This window comes from Molothrus ater, chromosome 1 (assembly GCF_012460135.2).
Source record: "Molothrus ater isolate BHLD 08-10-18 breed brown headed cowbird chromosome 1, BPBGC_Mater_1.1, whole genome shotgun sequence".
In the NCBI taxonomy this organism is placed as follows: Eukaryota; Metazoa; Chordata; class Aves; order Passeriformes; family Icteridae; genus Molothrus; species Molothrus ater.
Genome location: NC_050478.2, coordinates 151,447,012 through 151,455,602, shown reverse-complemented (window position 1 = coordinate 151,455,602; position 8,591 = coordinate 151,447,012). Strand labels below are relative to the sequence as shown.

At 47.9% G+C, this 8,591-nt stretch overlaps 3 non-coding genes across 3 annotated transcripts; all 3 read left to right on the top strand.

Annotated features, from left to right (window-relative positions):
* Positions 1–73, top strand: TRNAF-GAA (transfer RNA phenylalanine (anticodon GAA)). Its single transcript has one exon. It is a non-coding gene; the product is annotated as a tRNA-Phe (tRNA).
* Positions 74–1,207: 1,134 nt separating this feature from the next.
* On the top strand, positions 1,208–1,280 carry TRNAF-GAA (transfer RNA phenylalanine (anticodon GAA)). Its single transcript has one exon. It is a non-coding gene; the product is annotated as a tRNA-Phe (tRNA).
* A 4,799-nt stretch (positions 1,281–6,079) lies between these two features.
* TRNAF-GAA (transfer RNA phenylalanine (anticodon GAA)) lies at positions 6,080–6,152 on the top strand. Its single transcript has one exon. It is a non-coding gene; the product is annotated as a tRNA-Phe (tRNA).
* Positions 6,153–8,591: the final 2,439 nt, after the last annotated feature.

Sequence of the window (8,591 nt, the reverse complement as noted above, 5' to 3'; positions counted from 1 at the left end):
GCTGAAGTAGCTCAGCTGGGAGAGCGTTAGACTGAAGATCTAAAGGTCCCTGGTTCAATCCCGGGCTTCAGCGCGCTTTTCTCTGCCCACCCCTGCCCTCTGCACTTCAGGACAGACCTGGACACTTCCAGGACAGAGCCCAGCCCAGGCCCAGCAGCCCTGGCAGCCACTGCAGGGGACATGAGCAGCTCAGCTGTGGCCAAAGGAGGACAAACTGGGCCCAGTGGCCCTGACAGAGTCTGGAGCTCCCCTTCTCTGACATATTCCCATCTGGAGGCCCTCCTGCCCAAGGGGCTGCACGCCCTGCTCCAGCAGGGCTTTGGAGCAGGGACCTCATGGAGGAATTTTGGGAATATTTTGGATCAGGAATTCCAGAATTTGGCAATTCTGGGTTTTGGGAATTTGGGGAATATTTTGGATGGGAAATTCTGGGATATGGGAATTCCTGGGAATATTTGGGATCCTAATTTCTGGGATTTGGGAATTCTGGGATTTGGGAATTTTGGGAATTTTTGGGATGGGGAATTCCAGGACTGGGGAATTTTGGGATTCTAATTTCTGGGATTTGGGAATTTTGGGACTATTTGGGCTCTGGAATTCCCGAATTTGGGAATTCCAGGATTCGGGAATTTTGGGAATATTTTGGATGGGAAATTCTGGGATTTGGGAATTTTGGGAATATTTGGGAATTTTGGGATTTGGGAATTTTGGGATTTGGGAATACTGGGAGTGTTTGGGAATTCTCAGGAATCTTTGGGATCCTGATTGCTGGGATTTGGGAATTTTGGGATTCAGGAATTCCTGAATTTGGGAATTCCCGGATTTGGGAATTCTGGGATTTGGGAATATTTGGACCTCAACCAGTCAGAGCCTGTGAAAGAGGGACAGGGTTTTACAATTCAAGTATTTTACCAAAAATCGTGATAGAAAAAGATTTTTGTTCTTTCCACTGCCTGTTCCCAGTCCTGTGGCATGGACTGCCCTGAGAAGCAGCAGAAAGGTTGACCCGCCTTTGGTGTATGGCCAAGCAGGAAACCAAAGCTGGGTTTGGGGAAATAGGAAAAACCCCTTATCCATGAAAGTGATTTTCAGCATCAATCACAAGTGACCTTGAAGCAAGCCCTCTCCCTCAAACTTGTATTTTCCAGGCTGAAGGGCTCCAGTGTGTTTACCTGTTGTTTACAGGGGAAAAAATTTTGGTGCCAGGGCTGAAGTAGCTCAGCTGGGAGAGCGTTAGACTGAAGATCTAAAGGTCCCTGGTTCAATCCCGGGCTTCAGCACACTTTTCCTGCGCTTTTCTCTGCCCACCCCTGCCCTCTGCACTTCAGGACAGACCTGGACACTTCCAGGACAGAGCCCAGCCCAGGCCCAGCAGCCCTGGCAGCCACTGCAGGGGACACGAGCAGCTCAGCTGTGGCCAAAGGAGGACAAACTGGGCCCAGTGGCCCTGACAGAGTGTGGAGCTCCCCTTCTCTGACATATTCCCATCTGGAGGCCCTCCTGCCCAAGGGGCTGCACGTCCTGCTCCAGCAGGGCTTTGGAGCAGGGACCTCATGGAGGAATTTTGGGAATATTTTGGATCAGGAATTCCAGAATTTGGCAATTCTGGGTTTTGGGAATTTGGGGAATATTTTGGATGGGAAATTCTGGGATTTTGGAATTCCTGGGAATATTTGGGAATTTTGGGATTGAAAAATTCTGGGATTTCAGAATTCTGGGATTTGGGAATATTTGGACCTCAACCAGTCTGAGCCTGTGGAAGAGGGATAGGGTTTTAGAATTCCAGTATTTTAGCAAAAATCGTGATATAAAGGGATTTTTGTTCTTTCCACTGCCTGCTCCCAGTCCTGTGGCAGGGGCTGCCCTGTAAATTTGGGGTAATTTTGAGCCACTGGTGTGGGGGGGCTGCTTAGTCTGGAGTGAGTCTGGAGGAAACCACAAAGATCATTAGAGAGAGAGAGAGCTCCTCTCTTATGAGGAAAGGCTGGGTTTGTCCAGCCTGGAGAAGAGAAGGCTTCCAGTGCCTAAAGGGGCTCCAAAAGAGCTGGAGAGGGACTCTGGAGAAGGCCTGGAGTGTCAAGACAAGGGAGAATGGCTCCAAACTGACAGAGGGCAGCATTAGATGGGATATTAGGAAGAAATTCTTGGCTGTGAGGGTGGTAAAGCCCTGGCCCAGGTTTTCCAGAGAAGCTGTGGTTGCCCCTGGATCCCTGGAAGTATCCAAGGCCAGGTTGGACAGAGCTGGGAGCAACTTGGGATAGTGGAAAGTGTCCCTGCCCCATGGTGGGGGTGTTGGAACTCAGTGATCTTGAAGGTCCCTTCCAACCCAAACCATTCCATGATTTTATGATCCTTTGAAGACAATCACTGGTGCCCAACCACCTCTGCCAGGCACCTTTCCAGGCTTTGAGCAGCACCAGCCACAGCTGCAGAGTCATCATTGCCAGCAGAGCCCAGATCCTTGCTGGAATTAATGATCTGAGTCTGCTTGATTAAAGGTTTCTCCCTTTTGCCCTAAATGTCAATCCCTTCTCCAGCCATGGAACTGCACAGGGCCTCTGTGAGCTCAATTCTTGGTATTTTGTGTCAATGAGGCACTGAAAGAGGGACTGGATCCTCCTCCCTTCAGTGTTGCCCTCTCCCAGAAAAGCAGAAAGAATGCTTTGATATCACATTACATAATTTTCTTCTTATGAGCCCTTGCAAACACCTTTATCACAGAAAAAAAAAAAAAAAGAATTAAATAACTTTTGAACTTCAGAGAAAAGGAAAAAGAGAAAACCTGGCTGAGACGGATTAAAACTCATGATTCATCAAGGGTAGAGCTGAGATGAGACCTGAGAAAGACCTGCTCTACCCCCTCTAACACATCTCTGAAAAATAAAGGTGGCAGGAATGCGGTGGTGAGTGATACAGCCACAGAAAAACAGGTGTGAGTGCTGGGCAGGCAACACAGCCAGGGAATACAACAATCCCTGGAGACCAGGAGAGGCTTGGCAGCTCATTCCTGCCCACTCTCATGGTTATGCATGATTTGGAGTGGCCGCAGGGGGCTGCCAGGTGGGAACTTTTGAGATATTTGAGATATTATCCCTTCTTTTGCAGAGCCACAGTGTGGATCCAGATGGATCTGAGTGTGGGTGCTGCAATGCAGAGAACTTGTCTCGTCCTTCATTTGCAAAATCTGCAACTAGAAAAACCCCCAGAGTCCTGGTCCCTCCTGTGGCAGCCCCTTATTCCATCTCATTTCCTGCTTGGCTCTCCATGATCCCAAAATCTGGGATCATTTCCTCCCCAGACAGACTGAGCGCCAAGAAGGACAAAAACGCTTCAGGAGCTCCAGGGATTGCTGAGATTGGATTTAAGCAGGAAATAGAACAAATTTCCCAGGGCAATCTCCTGCTTGTGGCCCGGATGCCTGGGAAGAGGGAATGGATTGACGGAGGAATGGTCGTAAGACAGCAGAAAAGAGGGACTGACGTCAGAGCTCCTAATTTCCATTTCTACGTCACCTAGCAACACTCCAGTTAAGGACTGAACTTCCGAGACGTGGATTCCCTGGGAATTTTCCCATTAGGTGGCACCACTGGCCTTGGGAAGGCTTTCATCTACTCTGGCTCCATCCAGCCAGATACACCTGGATCCAAATGTGTTGATCTCTCTCCCAAAAATTCAGAAACAGCTGAAAATGGATCAGATTTGTGAAGACCTAAAAGTGCTGTAGATCCAAATGTGTTCATCTGTCTCTCCCAAAAATTCAGAAACAGATGAAAATGGATCAGATTTGTGAAGACCTAAAAGTGCTGCAGATCCAAAGGCGTTGATCTCTCCCTCCCAAAAATTCAGAAACAGCTGAGGATGGATCAGATTTGTGAAGACTTAAAAGCGATGTGGGTTGTTTGTTGTAATTAATTTGTAGAAAATATTTTGATAGGACCCAGCCTATCTTTAATAGAGATTCTGGAAAACCCCATAGAGAGACAAAACCTGGCTGCTCTTGGCTTGAATTAAATGATCCTGAAGGTCCTTTCCAACCCCCCAAAAGTTTTATGATTGGGTCAATTGTAGAGATTTGTGTTTTTGGCCTCAGAGAAGTAGGTGAGATGAATCCCACCCCAGGAACCTTTTCAAAATTGCTGTGTTTTACAGAAGAAAATGTCATGCCAGATCTTCTCTTGTGGTCTTCGCTCCCTGTCACATGGATGTGCCCACCTGGCCTTCCAGGAATTTGGAAATCATCACTGCTGGTAATGCCAAACAGCTCACAGCTGCTCAGGGAGGAACAAAACAGAACTATTTCGCAGAATTAGAGGCTCTGATGTTTCAAAATAGGCATTGGTCTGTTTTGATTTGCTTTCAAAGACAGAATCTTTGAAGAAAAATTAAGCCTGGAGCAAGTCCACACTCCAGACATTAAAAACTCTTCAAAGCAAAGCTTTACATGTGAGTAAACACTTAGGATAGACTCCAAAATAATCAGCTAAGAAATCATCTGGCTGTGCAATTCTCACTTTCCTTCATCATCCAAGTGTGGAAAAAATATCATGAAGAGTGTTCTGTTCCTAAAATCTGATCCAAGATGTACTTGTAAGATCCACAGTCACTGAGCTCAAGAAATTGCTCCTTTAAAAACCTTCTGCAGATAAAAATAACCTGCTCTGAGCACACAGCCTTGGTTTGGGGATGACCTTGCAGAGGACGCAGTGCAAGAGTTTTTCCTCATCCTCTTTCATGGACAATAGGAAAAACTTACTGGGGTCAATGCCCAGCTTCCTTCCTCTTATGGATGCTGAGGTCCTGGTGGAGATGAGAGAGACACAACAAGAGTGGCTCATTCCCAGTTCAGGACTGAGGCCTCATTACCCTCCTGTGGCTCCAATTAATTCCTGGACAACACTGTAAATCCCTATCATATCAGCAGCTCTACCAGACACAAAATGGAATTGGTTTGGGGAATTTTTTTGGGGTTATGTTGTCTGTTGGCCGTGGTCTTTGTTGGCCCTGGATTTGTTACATTATTTTTGCACTTTTTTTTTGTAACTTTCAAAAGCTGGATCTGGAATGTTTTAGGTCACATAGAGGAGATCATTTGTAAGTCAAGAAGCAGAAATTCTGTAGCTCATCTGTCCAAAAATTGTCCACCTGTCAAGCACAAAGATGCTGAGACCCTCAGCCACCCATGACCAGTTCCTCAGTGACCATGGGTGGGAATCACCACTGGGATCCAATGCTGGAACTGTTTTTGGAGAAAGAAAACCCACTTTGGGAATGATCCTGCAGCCTGGATATTTCAAAAGATTCCGTAGCCTAGTTTGGGAGCCCGAGATATCAGGAACTGTTATCTAATAAATGTCAGTGAGGAAATATCAGCTGCTGTCAAGCTGAACATTCAAACCCAGATTAAATATATTTCTGACACCTTTCACTACCAGATTGTTAACAGACATGGAAAACTCGCTGCGCTTTCCACATATGTATTTTGGGAATACATATGTGAATCTGAAGCTGGTGAAAGATGGGAGATTGTCCTGGGAGTGAATAATTTGCAGGATAAGCTGGTGGGATGGGCAAACATCTCCCATATCACTGTATGAAGATGCCTGGCTCCCATTCCTTAGGTGGAGAGAGACAGATTGATGTGAAAAGATTAGCCAGGCTCCATGGATAATTCCAGATCCTTCCGTGGGATCTGTGAAAAGGTATCAGGAAATTCTGTTCAATGCTACTGCTCCTGGCTGGTTCCCAAATCAGGGCTGCTATTTAATTCCAGATTTAGCCATGTTTTATCACAGAATGCCAGAATGTTTCATGTTGGGAAGGGCCTTAAAAATCATCTCTTTCCAATCCCCTGGCATGGGCAGGGACACTTTCCACTGTCTCAGGTTGCTCCAAGCGCCATCCAAGCTGGCCTTGGACACTTCCATGTGTTTTGAGCCATTAATTCTGCTCTCAGTCTGTCTCTATCCTGTTCCCTGAAACAATTCTTTGGTTCCCAAGAAAAAGTCAACCAAAACTGCCTGAAAAGGCTGAAAAGTCATCATGTTTCAACAGGTTTGGGTAAAATCTCAGCTTCAGCAGGGCTGAAGTAGCTCAGCTGGGAGAGCGTTAGACTGAAGATCTAAAGGTCCCTGGTTCAATCCCGGGCTTCAGCACACTTTTCCTGCGCTTTTGCATGCCCAGTGCTGGGCTCTGCAGTGCAAGAGAGACCTGGAGAGATCCAGCCAAGGGTCAGGAAGGTGATCACAGCATCACAGAATGGGTCAGGCTGGAAGGGACCACAGTGGGTCATCTGGTCCAACCTCTCTGCTCAAGCAGGGTCATCCCAGAGCACCTGGCAGAGGATTGTGTCCAGAGGGTTCTGGAATGTCTCCAGTGAGGGAGACTCCACACCCTCTCTGATCTCTGCTCAGGGCTTGGTCGCTGCACAGGGAAGAAGTTCTGCCTCATGTCCAGGTGGAATTTCCTGGGATCAGTCCCTGCTGTTCCTGTTGTGCCATTGCTGGGCCCCCCAGAGCAGAGCCTGGGCCCTGCTCTGAGCTCTCCCTGCAGACAGGGACAGACAGGGATGAGGTCCCCTCTCAGCTGTGTCTCCTCTCGAGGCTGAACAGCCCCAGCTGAACATAATGAAAGGACTGGAGCCTATTTTTATCACGAGAGGATGAGAGGGATTGGTTGCCCTGAGAGGTTGTGGAGTTTCCATTCTGAGAAATTTTAAAATGCCACCTAGCTGAGGCATTTCCCTGGGTGACTGGCTCTGTGTGGCCCTGCTGGAGCAGAGAGTTGCATTGGAAGATGTCCAGAAATCTCCTCCAACTCTTCAGCAAGTAGAGGACAAAGACAATTTTTTTATGTATAGGGCAGGGAAAAGCCAGGGCAATGTCATCCTCAGGTTTTTCCATCAGCAGTGTCCACCTGGCCAATCTGCTCCATCATCCTGGCTGACCAACCAGCCAACAAAGAACTGGGACCAAGATTAGGGTGTCAGAAGAACCAGACCTACACATGAATAAAACCAAATTTAAACACTCCTATCCTTAAAATATTATCAAGGTAAAGTTCTCCTCTTTTTATTTTTTTTTTCCTGTTTTGTTTTTTTTTTGAGTCAAAATAATAACTCTAAAAGCACTAAAAGCATAAAGAGACTCCTTCAAATTGAACTCCTCACCCTCTCTGAAATCCCGGTGCCTGTCATCTGCTGCAGGATCTGCAGTGCAACGTCACGCCCAGAGCCCCCAAATAAACTTCCGCTCTCGTTTCAGGCACCATCTGTGTCCCATTTCTGCAGTGCCTGGCAGAGATTGCTTCCCTTCTATGGAATGTTCCTTTCCCCTTGCCTGAGCTGCAGACTTCGGAGGTGGGGAAGTCGGCGGGTGGAACGGATCCCAGCTCCGCACGCTGCGCTGTCTGTCCTTGGGTGCTGGGATGATTTTGGTGCTTGTCCCTGGTCAGATGGCCTCAAACCAGGCTCCAGAGCAGCCCAAAGAAGAAGTAAAGATAACATTTGGTCATCTGGCTGCAGGGAATGGGAGAGGCTTCACTGGGGTGTTAAGGAGGGTGGGAGTGGTGAGGTGAGGAAGAGCCAGGTGGAGGATAATCATGGAGGGGTCAAAATGCACTGGAACATGGAACTGCTCTGGGTCACAGAGTCACAGAACCACAGAACTACAGAACCACAAAATAACCTGAGTTGGACAGACCCCCCAGGGATTGTCCAGTCCAACTCCTGGCCCTGCACAGGTCCATCTCACCTTGTGCCCAAGAGTGTTGTCCAAGCACTCCTTGAGCTCTGTCAGGCTGGTTCTGTGACCACTGCCCTGGGGAGCTGTTCCAGTACCCAACCACCCTCTGGGGGAGGAACTTTTTCCTGAAATCCAACCTAAACCTCCCCTGACACAACTTCAGGCCTTTCCCTCGGGTCCTGTCACTGTCACCACAGAGCAGAGATCAGTGTCCACCCCTCCTCTTCCTCTCAGGAGGAAGTTTTAGACTGTGATGTGGTCTCCTCTTATTCTCCTCTTCTCCAGTTGAACAAACCAAGTGCCCTCAGCTGCTTCTCACACGGCTTCCCCAGGATGGAGTTCACAGTCTTGTCTTTCTCTTACGCAAATAAATTGAACTTTAATGCATAATTCAGGCAGCTGCAATCCAAACAGATAATGAAGAGCCTTGCCTTAGGCTCCCCAGCAAACCAGCTGAATCTCTGCCAATCCCTGTGCCTCAGTTTCCCTCTCTGCAGCACTGACACTTCCCTTCCTGAAGAATGGGAAGAGCCAGCTTGCAGGTGAAAGTACTCTGTGTTCCCAGCTTGTTTTCTTGTGTTATGCCAGCACGTGTCCCCAGGGATGATGCTGGATTACTCATACACCTCTCGAGTCCTCTGCTTCTCTAATTCCTTTTATTTGCAAGAATTAGGAACAGTCATGCTATCCAGGAAAACACAGCCCTCACAATGCCAGCACCGGCGTCACGGAGCTGTGCTTGGCAGGCTGTTCCTGAGAAACTCCTGGGACTTTCAGGTGGATTCACCTCCAAGTGGGGCAGAAATGAGGAGGAGGGAGTGATTAGAAAGGAGAGGACAGATCGCCTCAGAA